The sequence below is a fragment of the Sus scrofa genome, chromosome 9, assembly GCF_000003025.6.
Source record: "Sus scrofa isolate TJ Tabasco breed Duroc chromosome 9, Sscrofa11.1, whole genome shotgun sequence".
Taxonomy (NCBI): domain Eukaryota; kingdom Metazoa; phylum Chordata; class Mammalia; order Artiodactyla; family Suidae; genus Sus; species Sus scrofa.
Window position 1 is genome coordinate 101,195,778 of NC_010451.4, and position 19,871 is coordinate 101,215,648.

The 19,871-nt window shown below is 34.4% G+C and overlaps 1 protein-coding gene across 11 annotated transcripts in view; it reads left to right on the top strand.

Annotated features, from left to right (window-relative positions):
* MAGI2 (membrane associated guanylate kinase, WW and PDZ domain containing 2) overlaps positions 1 to 19,871 on the top strand; it is a 1,324,507-nt gene that overhangs the window by 349,085 nt on the left and 955,551 nt on the right. The window lies entirely within an intron of this gene.

Sequence of the window (19,871 nt, forward strand, 5' to 3'; positions counted from 1 at the left end):
AGTCAAAGCTGTTTTGAGCTCAGGTAGCAGAAAGAATTATAATGTCACTAACAGTAGTGAATAGGTTATTTTCCTGGGGTAAAAGAGGTGCCAAAAAGATAGATAGATAGATAGATAGATAGATAGATAGATAGATAGATAGATAGATAGATAGATAGATAGGTTGTTTTCCACTTCAGAATTGCTGAGTTCCCAAAGTGAAGATAGAAATGTAAGATTAGAGCTCAAAGAAGTTTCATGGATGAAGCCTGAGTTATTGTGACTGGGTTATTTGGTGGGATATAAAATTCAAATGCCTGACACCTCTATGTATTTGTCCCTGGAAAACCTGGAGAAATGTATATGTAGCCTCCTTTGTTTACATAATGCTTTACATTATTTGAGAGTCACAAGATATTAAGTAGGGTAGAGTAGCTCAGGGGCACCTCTGGCTGGAAGGAGGATAAAGGACTTTTCCATAATAAGCACAACATTTTATTTCAACTTTACTAAAGATTAATGCAAAAGCACCTAAAGATGCATTCATTCACACTTTCTTATAAGACTGAAAATATGCCAGTTGTCCTTTGATGCCCTTGAATCAGGTACCAATCATGAGCTATCTTTTCACTGTATGTCTTTAAGTTATAAGAAACAAGTAGTCATTGGCTTTCAGCTTTAAAATGTGTAAATACATTAACTGATACAGATAGAGGAATTTTGGTTCATTTAAATTACCATATGTTTTCAAATTTAATTCATTTTCATAGTATGTATGAGTTGTAAGTTTTGTCAAGTTCCCAAGTGAGTAATATGCTCAGTTGGCCAGGGTGATATGATTCAGTGTGTGGAGACCAATGATAAGGGCACATGGGTCAATGACAGCACCAAAGAGCCAGTTCCTAGGAATAGTGGAAAAGCCATCAGCAGGACCACCTTCATGGACATGTGACCTTTGCAGTCACACTCAGTTCCATGTTCAAACGGCTTCTGTACTTGGTTTAATGCTATTCTGTTGCTGTCTTGAAATTCTTAACAGTTTTAAACAAGAGGCTTCCTTTTATTTTGCATAAATCACATGTGCAAGTTAGGTAGCCAGTTCTGACCATATGCATACTACTTAAGTTGTCTATTATCCTCCTGTATCCATTGTTTATTTATTATTATAATTTTATCTCTTTGTCCCTCCTTGCTTGTATCTACTCAGCCCTCTAAGTTTCCTCTCTTCTCCTCTCTGCACTATGGTTTACATTTAGTATGGCTCTACTGCCTTTTCCTTTGGGTCTTGGGTACTTTCCCATGGTTTTGTCTTTTTCTGGCTTGTCACATTCCCACTCCCCAAGAATGAGTTTGTAATTGGGAGTGCTAGGCTTTATATTCAAAAAGGACCATTTTACCTGTTTATAGGAACAAATACTACAATTTACGAGCTTTCCAAAAGTTCATAAAATCTTCGAGACCTGAAAGAAAGAAAGGAAAAACCATGTTGCTCCAAAATAGGTAGATAAAAGTACAATATCAAAATGAGAAAATATTTAAATTATATATCTAAATCACTGATGGTTAAATTTACTATTTGTAAAATGTTCATGATACTTGAAAATCATTTTGTTAGATATTTCCCACTTCTGAAGATTTCCACAAGAGACATATTTATAATGAAAAGCATGGCCAATTGTAAATTGATTCACTCAGACAAATAAAATTATTTAAAAAATCATTACATGCATACATTTTTAACATAATTTATGTGATATGGGGTGGCGGGCTACCAAATGAGTAGTGCATCGAGCTTAATTAAGTATTAAAATAGGCTGATATCCCATACCTCAAGCCAAGCCATTCTTGGACAGTCTTATGATGAGCCACATCATAGAGTTCTGCCTTCCCTGGGAGCCAAGTTAGAGATGGCTGTAATTGAGTTAGATTCCCATCCCTGGTACAGTCAATTGTGGTTAAGGTTTCTGTATGATGCAAGGCGTGGTATGATCATGACCTTGAAAGTTTCACAGCTTGACCAGTCTATTTTTCCTACTTACAATCAGTTCTAATTTTTATTTGTTGCTTCAATGCTCAGTGCTCAATTACTTTGTAGATTTCTATTGCTTAATGTCTCTGGATTGTTTTAAATATACTTAATAGGAGATGTTTGCAATAAGGTATTTTAGATATTCTGACCTATGCTTCTGCTGCAGAAGAATGAAAACTGATGGATAATTTATTTTTTAAATATTTTTAAATGCTGTGATGAGTTGTGAACTGGCAAAATAATGATATTATCAGAAAATATATATATCCTGAAGCTATCAATGGCCTTCAGTCAGATTTCACCAGGAGCGCATCTGGAGTTAAACTGGTTGGGATTTATTACTCATTGCGTTGAGGGAGAACTCTCACCATAAGGAACTATGGAGTATCTTGGGAAAGAGATGTCAGAAACCGCCTATGCTAGAGTTTGGGCTTTGGTTAAATAATTTGGGAGATCTAAGGAAACAGGGCTTGCCTGTAGATTGAATGTAGTTTTAAAAAGGTGCAAGGGCAATGCTATGACTGAGTATCTCAGTAAATCTTACCTGGGGGGAGTTGGGGAGAGACCAGAATGAGGATAAAGCAGTCAGTGATAAAGAAGTACATTCATTCATTTTAGCCGAGAGTGTGATGTTTGGTTTTCTGTGAATTGCACAGTGAAGTGACCTTGTTTTTATCAATATTTGGAGACAATTTTGAAGTGGCTTTGATTTGTCTGACTTTATCTTTTTCTCAGAGTAATATCAACTGAAGTTGGTATTCTGTAAAAGCATTATTCAATAGAAGAATAATAGAGCCTAGCTGTGGGTGCCAAGCCAGCTTCCAGATATCAGGAACTGCTCTTTAATTTCCTTCTCAGAGCTAAGGCAAAATGAAAGAAGAGTTGGGAGTGAAGTGCACAAGAAGTTGGCTTTTACTCAGGAGACTTCCACCAAATGTTGAGCCAAACCTCCATTTTGATTGTCAGCTGGGGTAAAATAATGACAGCAAAAAAAGATTATGGCTTTCTCAAGAATTTATGCCTGATCTAAGACACATAATATGATGTCAAAGAGGCCATGAGTTTTATATCTCCCTCCCCATAACCCTTCACAGAAGGTGAAAACCAGGAAACGTATTTGTCTTGACATTGACATTGGGAGGAGAGGAGAAGTCATCCACTGAGAACTTGTACACACAGGCTAGTTCCCATGTATGCTTGGGGCCCCCATGTACACTGCTTATGTGCAGAAAACAACAACAGAGAACAAAGCTTAAGCTAAAACTTTAGTTCGAAAGCAAAGTGGTTCTAAGATCATAATGCTCCTGACAAAAGCAAATTTAAATTTCCTTTGAAGAAATTTAACTTCAACCAAAGCTTCGAAAGTTCCAAAGTTCATGGTCAAAAATAAAATGTACAGGGAAATAAGGCTCCTTGAGTGAGAGCCAGCACAAACAGAATCAGAGTCTTGGAAACCCCAGTTATGAATGTTATCAGACATATAAAACAAAATATGTGCTTAGTATATGTAAAGACATAAAAAGGGATTAAAATATGAGTAAAGAATAAGAAACCATAAACAAAGCAGATTTTTAAAAATCTCTTAGCAATTGAAAGTATAATGATTAAAATAAAATGTTTAATCATATAAATTAAGAAAAGTATTGATCAATTATTAATTAGTTATGTACCTATGTTGGCAAAATTTAAAGTTGGAATAAACAAGGAATTTAGGAATCATATACATCATAAATTGGCAGTGTGCATAACGTAGAGAATCCTTTGTGCAGTAGCCTTTGTATCAATTTTCCAGATCATTTCTTTTCTTTAGACATAGAAACTTCTAGGAGTCCCTGGATATATTCTCATCAGGTTTCAGTACATATTTATATTATCATGCCTGTAATGTTATTTCATAAATATGATTACATGTATTTTTCCTTGCTGAACTGTGAGCTCTGATGTCGGGGGGAAAAAGATTTTACTAATTACTCTAATTTTCTATTAGTATTTGATACTACAAACAGTTTGTACTAAGACATAATATTTGTTGAAATAAACTGAATTCTCCAAAGTTCAGTTTACTTACATTTTAATCATGTGACTAGTTTTCTCTGTCCTTCAATCTTGTTTCCTCTTTGGATGAGTAATATGAAAAATTACAAAAGCAGTAAATGTTCTAGAGTTTTTACATGTTTTTATGGACATGAAAAGTATGATTCTCTTGAAATTAGCAACACTTGCCTGACCAGAGATCACAGGAACAGAATATTTTTTGTTAACCTGTTGTATGTAACTCTTTGTGTCTGCAAAATGTTTCATTTATTTTGATAAACTTTATTTCCTGACAATATTTATTAGAAAAGCATAAAGATACAAAAAATTGTCTGAGACAGTTCTTAAGCTTAATAACTTCTGTTAGTATAAAATAACTGAAAACCATGTAGTAAATATTATGGTTTGAAATTAAAACTTAGGACTTTTGTAGTGATAGTGTACTAATTTATCCAAAATTTACTCATTATTAATTATTTACTCATTTATTTTTTATTTTATGTAGTATTTAAACATTTACTCATTATGTGGTAAGTTCAAAGCCAAAATACACTAAAAACACATTTAAAGTTACAATGAGACATTCAGTAAGAATGGAAAAGTCATTTAATTTTCTGGCTTAAGACATGAAAAAATGAGTCAAATACCGCAGACACAATGATATTCAGCAGCAGACTTTTTTGACAGTTTTTTTTCCTGAAGTAAAGATGTTGTGGGTGTCTGTAATGTTATTTCAGTATTATTCCTGTATCAATAGTTACAGTGCCTTTTTTGTGAAAAAGAATTTAATGTGGGCGTATTCTAAGATTTTACCCATTTTATGTATCTGTTAATCCAATTTTTTTTAACCATTGTGATTAATGTTACTAGTAGAATTATTAGGGTAAGTGTTGGAGAGTTGGTTTTTTGTAAGTTAACCTACAGGTGATTTTTTGAAATTAAAAAAGGAAGTGATAAAAATGCAGCCTTTATTAAGATGCCTTATAGCAAAACATATTCTACCATTTAGAATAAAGCACGTGGCAAACAAAGACCCACTCTTATACTTTGACAGTATTTCACCATTATGATTGGATAACTCTCCTAATAGACCATTATAGATGGAGACTTACATTTCCATAGTTCAAACTACAGTGGAAAGGAGTTTTATGTTTATTGAGCTGTAAAAGTCTGCTTCCACTGCTCCTATGGTACACACAATCATCATTCCTACTCACTCTATGCAGAATAAGCAGCGGTCCCTAAAATATTAAAATGATATTATGATGTTATTTATGTAATTAATTTCATTAGAGACCCTTATTGTGGAAGGATTTTGGGGAATTTGAATAATTAATGGTTATGCTAGATAATAATATAATAAAATGTATAATTCTAGCCCTATTCAAATGGTATGAAAAACCTTTTTTTTTTTGTCTTTTTGTCTTTTTGTCTTTTTAGGGCCGCACTTGCAGAATGTGGAGGTTCCCAGGCTAGGGGTCTAATCGAAGCTATTGCTGCCGGCCTACGCCAGAGCCACAGCAACACCAGATCCGAGCCACATCTGAGACCTACACCACAGCTCACGGTGGCAACACTGGATCCTTAACCCACTGAATGAAGCCAGGGATTGAACCTGCAACCTCATGGTTCCTAGTCAGATTCATTTCCGCTGCACCACGGCGGGAACTCCTGGAAAATCTTTTATATGCTTAATATATTTATTTCATAGAACTCTGTACTTTTATCAGTAAGTTTATCAACACATCATAGGACTCTTCCAGATTTCTTTATTTTATGAAACATATATACATGGTTGTATGTGTGTTACACACTCCTATATACATGTTTGTGTATAAGCATTGTCACATTTTGCTGAAGTCTAATATGGCTTATTGCCTTTATATTTCAGTATTGTTAGGTCAGTGAATAAAGAAGTATGCTGTTTAGTACATGCTCCCCTTTGGGGCTGGCTTTTTTGCACTGGGCACGGTGATTTGGGGTTTTGCCGTATTGATAACTGTATCAGTAGCTCGGTGTACTGTTCCATGATGTGTATGTACTTCGTTTTGTCTCTCCATTCACCAGTGGATAGCTTGGTAGGTTGTTTTCAGATTTTGACTACTCTGAATAGGGTTGCTATGAACATCCATTGTTTAAAAAAAAAAAAAAAAGAAGTATGCTGTTTTATTATTTTATACTTCTCTATTTTATTAGAAAAGTTAGGCTTCCCTTTTGTATATATATGGTACTTTATCATTTTATATTTCTTCCTTGCTTTTCTTAATTTAATGAAAAGTAAATTAACATTATCTATGTTGTATTTTAAATTACACTATTTTATGGTAAAGTGAGTGCACATCTTCAATAGTTTGATTGATATAACTGAAAATATCTAATATAGTTATATGGCAACTGATAACATGTCTTACTGGTTAATATGGTAACTGTCATAACAGAATTTTAATATACTGCTGCAAACCCATTAATTAAATAGTCTCATTATGTTTGTACTCCTGTTCTGAAATGGAAAAATGTAAGCATATTGTCATTATTTTTGTTTTTTTATATATTTATTCAAAATTAACACTTCATAAAACTGTACTGCTGTCTTTTTTAACATAAAAAAAATGAAATGACTTTTTAAATTCTAGAATATAGATAGAATACCCCAGCTTCCGTTTCATGAAACACAATTATATATTATTAAACATGTTTAATCTACTAAATACCTTTTTAGTGAAGCACTTTATTTTTTCCTCAAATTATTTAACTTTTAGAAAATATTTGGTTCTAGGTTTAGATGCTAATCAGAATTAGACAGTGCTTTTTTCTCCCACAGTGCCTTAAAACCCACAGTACCCTAAAATAAATTGCATCATGCAGTTGAAAAACCAAGTCTCATAGAACCCTGTTCTGTTTCCGATTCTAAATCTTTCTAGATTTGTGATTTTGAACAAGTTTTATAAACTCTCTAAGGTTTGGATTCCTCATGTGTAAAAATAGGAATTTTATACTTATCCTTTAGAATGTTTTCAGACTTTTCTTAGGTTCTGAATATTCTTACTTTTTGGAGATACCACTGTATTAGTTTTACGTTATGTATTAATTTATGCGTGCTAGCTCTCACATAGCAAAGTACCGCAGACTGGATGACTTAAACAACAATTCTTACAATTCTGGAATCTATAAGTCAGTAAGATTGATTTTTTTTTTTTTGCCTTTTTCTAGGGCAGCCCCCCTACTGCATATGGAGGTTCCCAGGCTAAGGGTCTAATCAGAGCTGTAGCCACTGGCCTACGCCAGAGCCACAGCAACGCGGGATCCAAGCCACGTCTGCAAATTACACCACAGCTCACGGCAACACCAGATCCTTAACCCACTGAGCAAAGGCAGGGATCAAACCCGCAACCTCATGGTTCCTAGTCAGATTCGTTAACCACTGTGCCATGACAGGAACTCCAAGATTGATTTCTTTTAATGCCTCTCTTCTTGGCCTATAGATGGCTATCTTCTTCTAGTGTCTTTGCATGGTTTTCATTTTGTATGTGTCTGTGTCCTAAGTTCCTCTTCACTTAAGGAAATCAGCCACACTGGATTAGGGCCCACCCCACTCATCTCATTTAAGTTCTAAAAGTCTTTAAAGGCCCTATCTCCAGGTATAGTTATATTCAGATTATTGGAGGTTAAGACTTCAACATGGGAATTGGTGAATTGGAGGGGGAGGTGGGAGGGGGAGAAGGGTCAAATCAGCCAATGGGATGGTGACTCCATATCAAATCAAATATATTAGCTAATTATTTTTAAATAATCTTCGATTCAGAGGAAGCTGCAAAGTTGGTGCTAAGATGGGAGTTCCCGTTGTGGCACAGAGGAAATGTATCTGACTAGTATCCATGAGGATGTGGATTGATCCCTGGCCTCTCTCAGTGGACTGGGAATCCATTGTTGCCATGAGAGCTATGGTGTAGGTTGCAGATGCTCAGATCCTGCATTGCTGTGGCTGTGGCTGTGGCCAGCAGCTGTGGCTCCGATTAGACCCCTAGCCTGGGAACTTCCATATGCCACAGGTGTGGCCCTGAAAAGCCAAAAAAAAAAAAAAAAAAAAAAAAAAAAAAAGGTGGTACTGAGAGATCCTGTGTATTTGTGTCTCCTTTACCCAATTTCCCTCAATAGTTATATTTTCTATAATTATAGTATAATATCAAAAGCAGCAATTTGATATTAGTACAAAGCATATATATTGTTTAATATCATTTTACGTGTGTAGATTCATATAAACATAGTCAAAATACAGACCTTTTTATTATCACAAGAACCTCCCTTGTCCTACCCTTTCATAATCACACTCATCCTTCCTCCCCTCCATCATTACTAGCCACTGGCAACAACTAATCTGTTTTCTATCCATATAACAGCTTGAATAGATCTTAAGGGCTTTATGCTGAGTGAAAAAGTTAATCTTAAAAGATCACATACTCTATAATTCCATTTATGTAACATTCATGGGGTGAAAATTTATAAATAAATATTTTAAACAACTTTGTTGAGGTGTAATTTTATGAATAATAAAATGCACCCATTTTAAGCATACACTTCAATTAGTTTAGATATGTGCATGTAACTACCACCTTAATTAAGACATATAATTATTCATATGACTTCCAAAGTTCCATGTGCTCTTTTATAGGCAAATCCTATCCTTACCCTGTAAATCCACTTATCTTCTTTCCATCAATATTAATTACATCTGCTTTCATATAACTTACATCATACATTAAAAATCTCTTGTGAATAGCTTTTTCTCTGAGTATAATGTTCTTGAAATCCATCCATCCATGTGTTGCTGAGAAGTACTTCATTGCATAAATACACACAATTCTTATATTCATTATTCTATTGACACATAGTTGGATATTTCTCATTTGGACATATTTTAGTAAGACATGTGACCATTTGTAAGTCTTTTGCTTTTTTTTTTGGGGGGGGGGGATGCACCCACAGCATATATGGAAGTTCCCAGTCTAGAGGTTTAATCTGAGCTGCAGCTGCTGGCCTACACGGCAGCCATAGCAACAAAGGAGGTGAGCCACGTCTGTGACCTACGCCATAGCTCATAGCAAAGCTGGATGCCTGGAGTTCCCGTTGTGGCTCAGTGGTTAACAAATCCGACTAGGAACCATGAGGTTGTGGGTTTGATCCCTGGCCTTGCTCAGTGGGTTAAGGATCTGGTGTTGCTGTGAGCTGCGGTGTAGGTCGCAGACTCGGTTTGGATCCTGCGTTGCTATGGCTCTGGCGTAGGCTGGCGGCTACAGCTCTGATTCGACCCCTAGCCTGGGAACCTCCATATGCTGTGAGAGTGACCCAAGAAAATGGCAAAAAGACAAAAAAAAAAAAAAAAAAAAAGGCTGGATCCCCAACCCACTGAGTGAGGTCAGGGATCAAACCTTCATCTTCATGGATACTAGCCAGATTCGTTTCTGCTGCACCAAAATGGGAACTCCAATTTTAAGTCTTTTGTGAACACTTATTTTCATGAGTAAATGACAAGGAGTGGAATTTTGGGGTCGTATGGTAAATACATGTAAAATTTTATAAGAAACTATCAAACTTTTCCAAAGTAGTCATATTATTTTACACTTCCAGTAGTAATATACAAGAATTCCATTTGCTCCACATCCTTGTCAACCCTTCATATCATCAGTTCACTTATTTTTTAAATTTTAACCATTCTGATGTGTATGTTGTGGAATTTCATTGTGGTAAATTTGCATTTTCCTAATGGCTAAGGATGTATAACGTTTTCATGAGCTTATTGGCCATTTATTTGTCTTCAATAAAGTGCCTGTTAAGCTCTTGTTCTAAATTTTGAAATTCATTTGTTTATCTTATTATTAAGTTGTAAACATTCTTTATATACCTTGGATACCAAATACTTTGTTAGTATCAATATTGTGAATATTTTCTCTCAATTTACACCATGCTTTAATTTTCTTAATATCTTTTGATGAACAGAAGTTTTTAATATTGTGAAGTCCAATTTATCAATTTTTCTTGGTCTTTTTCTATGTCTTGTCAAACAAGTCTTGACTTACCTAAAATTATTAAGGTTTTTTACTGTTTTCTTCTAGAAGTTTTATGACTTTTAACTTTGAAATTTAGGTCTTATATCCTTTCAAATTTAATATTTGTACATGGTATAATATAGGAGCTGACGTTCTTAGAATTTTTTTGCATACAGGTATTTAATTATTCCAGCAATGCTTGTTGAAGATATCATCCTTTCTGTATTGAAGTACCTTGGCAATATGTCAAAAGAATAATTGAATAAATGTGTCAGTCTATTTGTACTCTGTTATATTCTATTTATGTTTGTCTTTTGCATTGTATCTACATCTAGAGATGTCCTTATATCAAAATCAGTATTTCTAGGCTCATGAAATGATCTCAAATCAAGTATTACTTTTATATTAATGTGGTAATAATTATGCATTTCCTGAGATAACATAAACTTTATTAAAGCATAAATATATTTTAGTATAATCACATTATATATATTAATATTATCATATTACCTTTATTAACTTTTAACCAGCTGATTCCCACTATAAATATGAGCAACTATAAGTAAATTTAAACTGTGAATTAAAAAAATTAGTAAATTAAAAATTAATAAGTACCAGAGTTCCCATTGTGACTCAGTGGGTTAAGAACCTGACAGAGTATCCATGAGCATACAGGTTCAATCCCTGTCCTCACTTATTGGGTTAAGGATCTGACATTGCACAAGCTGCAAAATAGGTCACAGATGAGGCTCAGATCCAGTGTCGCTGCGGCTGTGGCTGAAGATCATATTCGATCCCTAACATAGGAACTTCCGTATGCCACAGGTGCAGTCATAAAAAGAAAAAAAGAACAATGAATATAAGATAATTGGAGCATAAGATGAAATAGAGACTTAACTGCAGTGTCTTCACAATGATGTAAATCATTCCTATAAAATGTTTCAGTAGCATTTGAAGATATGATTTAGACAAGTTTCCAAAATCTGTAGTAATTCAATGCAAAAATAGCTTGAACAAGTGAATGTTAAAATAAATCTCTAGTACATATAAGAGGTCTACTGTCAAATTCCTGATTACAGATTGTTTACCTCTAAGAAATATAATGTGAAAGAAAATGAATCCTTAACTACATTTCTGGGTAAAGCAGTAATCTTTCAAGAAGAAATGACCAATGTAATTTTTCAGGATTTTATTTATTCTATTATGGTTGATTTATATTGTTCTGTCAATTTCTGCTGTACAGAAAAGTTGCACAGTCATACATATATGTATATACATTATTTTTCTCACATTATCCTCCAATCATGTTTTATCATATGTGACAAGATAGAGTTCCCTGCACTATACAGCAAGATCTCATTGTTTATCCACTCCAAATGCAATAGTTTGCATCTACTGATCCTAAATTCCCAGTCCATCCCACTCCCTCCCCCTCCTCCTTGGAAACCACAAGTCTGTTCTCCAAGTCCATGAGGCTGGTTTTTTTTGTAGAAAGGTTCATCTGTGCCATATATTAGATTCCAGATACAAATGAAATCATGTGGTATTTGTCTTTCTCTTTCTGACTTACTTCACTTAGTATGAGAGTCTCTAGTTTCATCCATGTTGCTGCAAATGACATCATTTTGTTCTTTTTTATGGCTGAGTCTTATCCCATTGTGTATATATACCACATCTTCTTAATCCATTCATCTGTTGATGGACATTTAGGTTGTTCCCATGTCTTGGCTATTGTGAATAGTGCTGCAATGAACATACGGACACATGTGTCTTTTTCAATGAAAGTTTTGTCCAGATATATGCCCAGGAGTGGGATTGCTGGGTCATATAATAGTTCTATATTTAGGTTTCTGAGGTACCTCCATACTTTTTCCATAGTGGTTGTACCAGTTTACATTTCCACCAAACAACAATTGTAGGAGGGTTCCCTTTTCTCCACACCCTCTCAGCATTTGTTTTTTGTAATCTTATTAATGATGGCCATTCCGACTAGTGTGAGGTATTCCCTCATAGTAGTTTTGATTTTCATTTATCTAATAATTAGTGATGTTGAGCATTTTTTCTTGTTTCTGTTGGCCATCTGTATATCTTCTTTTGAGAAATGTCTGTTCAAGTCTCCTGCCCCTTTTTTCCAATTATGGTGTTTGTTTTTTTGTTGTTGAGTTGTATAAGTTGTTTGTGTATTTTGGAGATTAAGCCCTTGTCAGTTGCATCCTTTGAAACTGTTTTTTCCCATTCCATAAGTTGCCTTTTTAGTTTTTTTATGATTTCCTTTGCTATGGAAAAGCTTGTAAGTTTATAAGGTCAAACTAAAGAAATTGGTTTGTTTTTATTTCTGTTGCCTTGGGTGACTGACCTAAGAAAACATTTGTATGGTTTATGTCAGAGAATGTTTTGCCTATGTTCTCTTCTAGCAGTTTTATGGTGTGTTGTCTTATGTTTAAGTCTTTAAGCTATTTTGAGTTTATTTTTGTGCATGGTGTGAGGGTATGTTCTAGTTTCATTGATTTACATGCATCTGTCCAATTTTCCCCAGAACCAACTTGCTGAAAAGACTTTTTCCCATTTTATATTCTTTCCCCCTTTGTCAAATTGATTATAAGTGTCTGGATTTATTTTTGGTCTCTCTATTCTGTTCCATTGGTCTGTATGTCTGTTTTGGTATCAGTTCCACACTGTCTTGATTACAGTAGCTTGCTAGTATTTTCTGAAGTCTGGGAGAGTTATGCCTCCCTGCTTGGTTTTGGTTTCCCAGGATCGCTTTGGCAATTCTTGGTGTTTTATGATTCCATATAAATTTTTGGACTGTTTGTTGTAGTTCTATGAAAAATATCATGGGTAATTTGATAGGCATTTCATTGAATCTGCAGATTGCTTTGGGTAGTATGGCCATTTTTACAATATTAATTTTTCCAATCCAGGAGCATGGAATATCTTTCCCTTTCTTTGAATCCTCTTTAATTTCCTTGATTAATGTCTTAAGGTTTTTAGCATATAAGTCGTTCACCTCCTTAGTAAGGTATATTCCTAGGTATTTAATTTTGGGGGTGCTATTTTAAAAGGTATTTTTTTTATATTCCTTTTCTAATACTTCACTGCTAGTATACAGAAATGTAACTGATTTCTGAATGCAATTGATTTCTGAATAGCATCCATGTATCCTGCTACTTTGCTGAATTTGTTGTTTAGTTTGAGTAGTTTTTATGTGGACTCCATGGGGTTTTCTATATATAGTATCTTGTCATCTGAATACCTCTTCTCTTCCAATTTGGGTAATTTTTATTTCTTTTGATTGTTGGATTGCTGTGGCTAGGACTTCCAATACTATGTTGAATAAAAGTGGTGAGGGTGGGCATCCTTGTCTTATTCCAGATTTTAGCCAGAAGGCTTTCAGATTTTATCCGTTGAGTATTTTATTGACTGTGGCTTTGTCATAAATGACTTTTATTATGTTAAGGTATGTTCCCTCTATACTCACTTTGGCCAATGTATTTTTTAATTAAAAAAAAAAGAATCATGAAACATTGAAATGAAATTTATTTAATTATAAAAACTATCAAGTGAAGTAAATTGATCTTAACAAATGAAAACCTTTAGTGGATTCTGCCTCTGTGCTATGTTTTTATATCCCTGATTTGTTTTTTATTACTGACCAGTACACGTAGTTTTACCAGCATAAGTTCATAAATTATGCCTGTGTGCCCTCTATGGAATAGGTAGGAAACAAAACTATCCAAGAGTCAGGAGACATTGTTGGCTGAATACTAGGTCTTTCCAAACCATCAAATAGTCCATTTGATCATATGAGGACTTCCTTATTGTTTTAAACTAAGCAAATTTTATTAAATGTATCTTAAGGTCAATTTCAGCTCTCACATTTTATTCTAGTATTTACTGCAATGTTAAATGTTTTCAGTCAAATTATGTTTTCATAAAATCATATTTGTGTATATGCCCCATGGAGTACTGCACCAGTTATAAACAACAAACTAGACAAACCCTCAGAAATAAGGTTGGTCCTTAAAACCAGTGCTGACAAAGCTACATCATAACAGCACATTTTGCAAAAACAAAAAGACATGGTGTGCCCCAAATGTGCATCAGTGGAGGATCAATTAAGTAATCTTTCACCCCACAGATGTAAAAAGAAATGAAAAATTTCTCAAGATATGATTATAGAGTGATCACCAGGGTATGGTATTGGTGAAAAAAAAAAATCAAGGTAGAAGAAAGTATATATAAATGATACCTTTTGTCTAAGAAAGGAGGAGGGAATACAAATATATTACAATTTTTTAATAAAAGAATGAATCATAAAAAAAAGAATAGATCATATACAGGATACAAAAAATCTATGAAAGACTACTGACTCATGACAGAAATATTCAAAAGCCAATTGAAAGAGGCTTCCACATTGCCCCCCCAAATTATACAATATGAGCACCAATAAAAGTAATAACACCACTGGACAGCAAACAATTTATAATGCATGAATTCATCATAATAAAAAGTAAATTAACTTTAACAGAAATCAAAGGAAAAAAAATCTTGGTTCCTTTGGAAGGTGCTAGTAAGCTAACTCTGTACCATTCTGAAATCTGGTATATAGTTGGGATGGGGGGAAGCTAGCATTTCACGTAACATTCCCATAAAAATTGTAACCAAAGAATTGATGAGAGTTAAGTTTCCCTTTAGGGAAATACTCTAGATGATGAGGAAGGAATGGCAAATTTAGAGTATCACTATAGTTTACAAAGTTTTAATGAAATAATAGATCTAGACAGTGATCATCAATGACTGCAATTAATATCACAAAAGAAAGACATCTGCACATTACATTACTTGATGGAAGTACAAAATACCAGTTTGGAAATAGTTTTGCCAAAAATCAAAACAATGAAAACTATGAAAGACTACTGCTTCGTGACAGAAAAATTCAAAAGCCAATTGAAAGGGGCTTCCACATTGTCCCCCAAAATCAGACAATCTGAGGACCAATAAAAATAATAACACCAATGTACAGCGATTTATAATCCATAAACTCATCATAATGCAAGTAAATTAATTTTAAAAGAAATCAAGGAAAAAAGGTTACGCCTTTAGCTTTATCTACAAGTTATAGGAAATGCAAGGGACAAGGGACATGTAAGTTGTATTAGAGAATACAATCTTCAAAATCCAGAAGATGGAAACTCTGCAAGCAAAAAATGAAATCAGTTTCTTTGAGAATAACAACAGTATTGGAAAGGGAAAAAAAGGGAGGGCATAACTATAGTTTTAAGAGACATATCAATCCCATGCAACGTGTGTTTATTTGGTCATTCAAACAAGCCATCTATTTACAAATTCAAATTAACTTAGAAAATTTGATCACTGACTTGTGTAACAATATCAAGGCTTTATAACATTTTTTTCTCACTGTAATATTGGTATTGTGATTGCTTTTTTAAAAATCAATCAATGTCAGTGGGTCTGGAAAGCAGCCCTGATGTAATAATAAATGTATAATTTTTCCCCCATTTAGGGGACTACTGTCAAACATCAGTGGTGTATGAAATCCAGAATATACAGAGAACCTTCTTTACCATTTTAGTGTCAACTTTGACCACATTCTGGGACTGGAGTTGTGGGTGTGGCAGGAAGAATAACTATATCCTTTCCTTAGGGTAATGTTTCCCATTATGTGTGCCTTGGAACATAGCTTTACAACATACTCTACAACAAAATGGGATTTAGTGACACTAAACCTGACCACTAGTGTAATTAAGGCCATGATGATCCTAAATGAAGAGAACTTTTATATTAGTCATTACCTAATTATTCCCAAATTTATTTGATGACAGTACGCTTTTTTCATGTTTTAGCTATTAATATCTTGTGAAATAAACTTTGGAAAACTACTTTAGATAGTATATTACTCTTAATATAAAGAGAAAGAGAAGAAGATGCTTTGCTTGTTCCTGTCATTCTGTCAAGAAATCATGGTTGACTGGATTTCCAGCTTTGGCCAAATGTCAAGAAAAATGTTTAAATGTCAAAATTTTAAATTTTATCTTGGCTCAGTGGAAACAAATTCAACTAGTATCCGTGAGGATGCAGGTTCGATCCCTGGCCTCGTTCAGTGGGTTAAGGATTTGCTGTTATCGTGAGCTGTGGTGTAGGTCACAGACGCAGCTTAGATCTCACATTGCCGTGGCTTTGGTGTAGGCTGGCAACCACAACTCTGATTGGACCCTAGCCTGGGAACTTCCATATGCCGCAGGTGCAGCCCTAAAAAGACGAAAAAATAAATAAATAGATAAATAAATTTTATCTTGAATTATGGATGTTTAGTCTTAACCTGACACTAACAACCTGCATGAATGAAAGGCAGGCATTTTGTCTAAAATATGAGCAAGACATAAGGTTAACCTTGTAATTTTTGTATCCAACTTTCTAAAACTGCTCAATTTGTTAAAACTGAATCTCTAGATTTGGGTTTTTGATTGTGGCTCACCAGAGTTAAAATTTACTTCTGGCAGTCATTTCAGTCATTCTTTGATTTTTACTTCATTCTTTCTCTTACAGTTTACCTACTTTATCCATCCATTACCCTATTATCCCCTTCATTTCTTAGGATTAGGTTTTGCTTTGTGCATTGGAAAGTCCCAGGGAAAGATTCCTGAAAAAAATAGACATGTGTTACAAATCTACCATAGAGTTTGCAGTGTTACAGGGACGGAGCTTGAGATCCTTAAACTAGCTATAACTGCCTAAGCCTGAAAAGAGGAGACAGCTGAAATTACCCTCTATATCCACAACTATCTTGAATTCTTTGAATAGCATCCTGATGTCTTCAGTTGTATAGAATAGATTAATTTAACACTGGGTCATGTACTAGGATCACTGATACACAATCACATCAGAAACATGCCTGCAGTCTAACACATAGGGAGGAATAGTGCAAAAGCACCAATGAATTAAAGATCACTTCATACCAGCTGTGTGAAACTCTTCACGTCAAGTACCCTGTTTGAGCATTGGCTTCCTCTGATTAGGGATAATGATACCTGCTTTGCTTTGCTTACCTTTTAATATTTTTGAGATACTGGGACAGTTCTTTGTGAACTGAAAATTTGTACATGTGGTTTTATTTTAGGTTCTATCTAACTTATTGATTTGTCAAACTTTATGATGTACCTTTTGATGATTGAGAAAGCATCAATCATTTACGAGCTGGCTGTTCACATTCTGATTTGCAGTTCTTCCTGTGAATGCTTTGCACATATCTACACATTGTAAAACTTTGTGGTCTCTCATTATAAATATTTCTATGAATATAATTTAAAATTATTTTATTTACTGACTTAACAGCAAAAATTGTTTATCAGTGTTTTAAATTCAAATGTTTTCTTAAAGCCAAATCAAGATATGTTTTCTCTTTTAATTTACAAGATTATAAATTGTGTTTCTGTCACATTATTTTTCATATATTTATGTTCAGAAAACAAATTAACTAGATCTAGATTGAATCTGAAATTATGCATTATTTGGAGGGAAAAATCTTCTGACTCTAAAAAATTAATACTTTTATTAACTAGAATAATTAAAAACTTGATTTCCTGAATAGACGTATACCCTATTTTATATATTTTATATATCTTAACTATCTTTGAGCCAAATTCCTGTTTATCTTAAAAGTTGGTTGAAACAGTTCTCTTTTGGAATTTACGTAATTATACCTTCACGTGTTTTTTGAAAGACTGCATTAAAGGTGATTCATGAGCTTTGATTTTTTGTTTTGTTTTGTTGCTTTTTTTAGGGCTGCACTTGTGGCACATGGAGATTCCCAGGCTAGGGGTCGAATCGGAGCTGTAGCCACTAGCCTACGTCACAGCAATGCCAGATCCAAGCTTCATCTGCGACCTACACCACAGTTCACAGCAACTCTGAATCCTTAACTGACTGAGCGAAGCCAGGGATCAAACCTACATCCCCTTGGATGCTAGTCAGTTTTGTTTCTGCTGAGCCACGATGGGAACTCCTCGTGAGTTTTTTTTAATATTTTAATTTACTAACGTGATAATGTTATCATGTTAAAGATAATTATGTGATATAAGACAGCTATTTTACTAATGTTAGGTAGGTAAAGGGCCAGCTTCACAACCATATCGTATGAATCATATTAGAATGTTAATAGACTTTCAGTGCTTTTCATTGCATTGTCTCAAATAGCAAAAACTCAATTTCTGGTAGAGAAACAATAACTCATCTTAAATTCCAGGGCAGCATCATCAACACCTTTTTTCTTTCTATCTTTCTTTCTTTCAGGAATATAGCATTCGAAAATGGCCACGTTTTTGAAGGATAGATATTCTAAAACAAGCATTTTACAGAAAGAATTGCATGCTTTTTTATTTTACTGTGTGTCAAGAAACATCTGTAGAGGTGATTATTTCCCTTGTAATAAGCCTGGCAGGGACAATTGCCGAACTTTAAATATCTGAGTGGTAATCATTAAAGTTTACATTTAGGATATCTGTCAAATTACCAGTCTGCTCTAGACAGCTACTGAGAGCCCAGATTCCTTATTAGGAAATGTATCTTTTTTGAAGTTAATATGGGATTAGATAGCAGCTAAATCTGGGAAAGCTGACAGTTGTTTCTGCCATATTTTTTTCTTTGTATTTGAAAGTACTACTGAAGCAGACTTTCACCATGACCAAGGACTAGGGTGAGTGTTTTCTTATTTTGTTCTTATGGTCTGTGTTGAATTGTTCACATTTGTCTTCTGCCATCTTGGCCATGGTCTAGCTAAATGACAAGTGAGGAAACTTGGAGTGAATATTTAGTCGTAACCCCCTGGAGAAAGTTTCATGTGTATGTTTTATAATTTCAGTTATACTTCTGCTCTGCCACAAAGATTGTACATGATTATATTTCCCAATAATGAGTGTATTCCTCTAAGCATTAAAAAACAAACAAACAAAAAAACAAACAGGAAACACAAATGACATAGGTTTCAAAATAGGAAAGCTGGGGGAAAAGCTGATTGAACTGGGAAAAGAAGTGACTTGACCAATTTAGCATTTAGCAATTTAGAAGAAATTTTGGTAAATATTAGAGTTTGTATGGAGGAAGGTACAAGCTCTTTGACTCCTCAACTGCAGCCTAGACGTAGGTGGGTTATTAAATTAAAATGTAATTTGAAAAATCATTAAATTATATTTGAAAGGTCAAGTTTGAGAAAACGTGCCAATATTTATTATAAAGCAGGACAAAGAAAGAAACAGAACAGTTGAATATTATCCTCAGTCTTCCTGCACTGTGACAGCTCCATGCATGAAAGGTTCACACCTCAGAGAATTCGTAAGTATTATGATGGCAAGACCAACAGTCTTTTTTTAGGCTGGGCTCATGGACATAAGACTAGCAAGGAACTAGGATAGTGTTTTTAAATGTTTCATTTATTTTCTAATCTCTTGTTGACCAATACTTTTGTGAAATACAATAAAAAATAAATTACAAGAAAAATTTATTTTATTATTAATTTTATCATTATTATTATTATTATTATATACCTTTTTAGGGCCGCATCCACAGCATATGGAGGTTCCCAGGCTAGGGGTTGAATCGGAGCTACAGCTGCCAGACTACACCACAACCACAGCAACATGAGATCCAAGCTGCTTCTGCGACCTTTACCACAGCTCACAGCAACACTGGATCCTTAACCCACTGAGCGAGGCCAGGGATTGAACCCGCAACCTCATGGTTCCTAGTCAGATTCGTTTCCTCTGCACCAT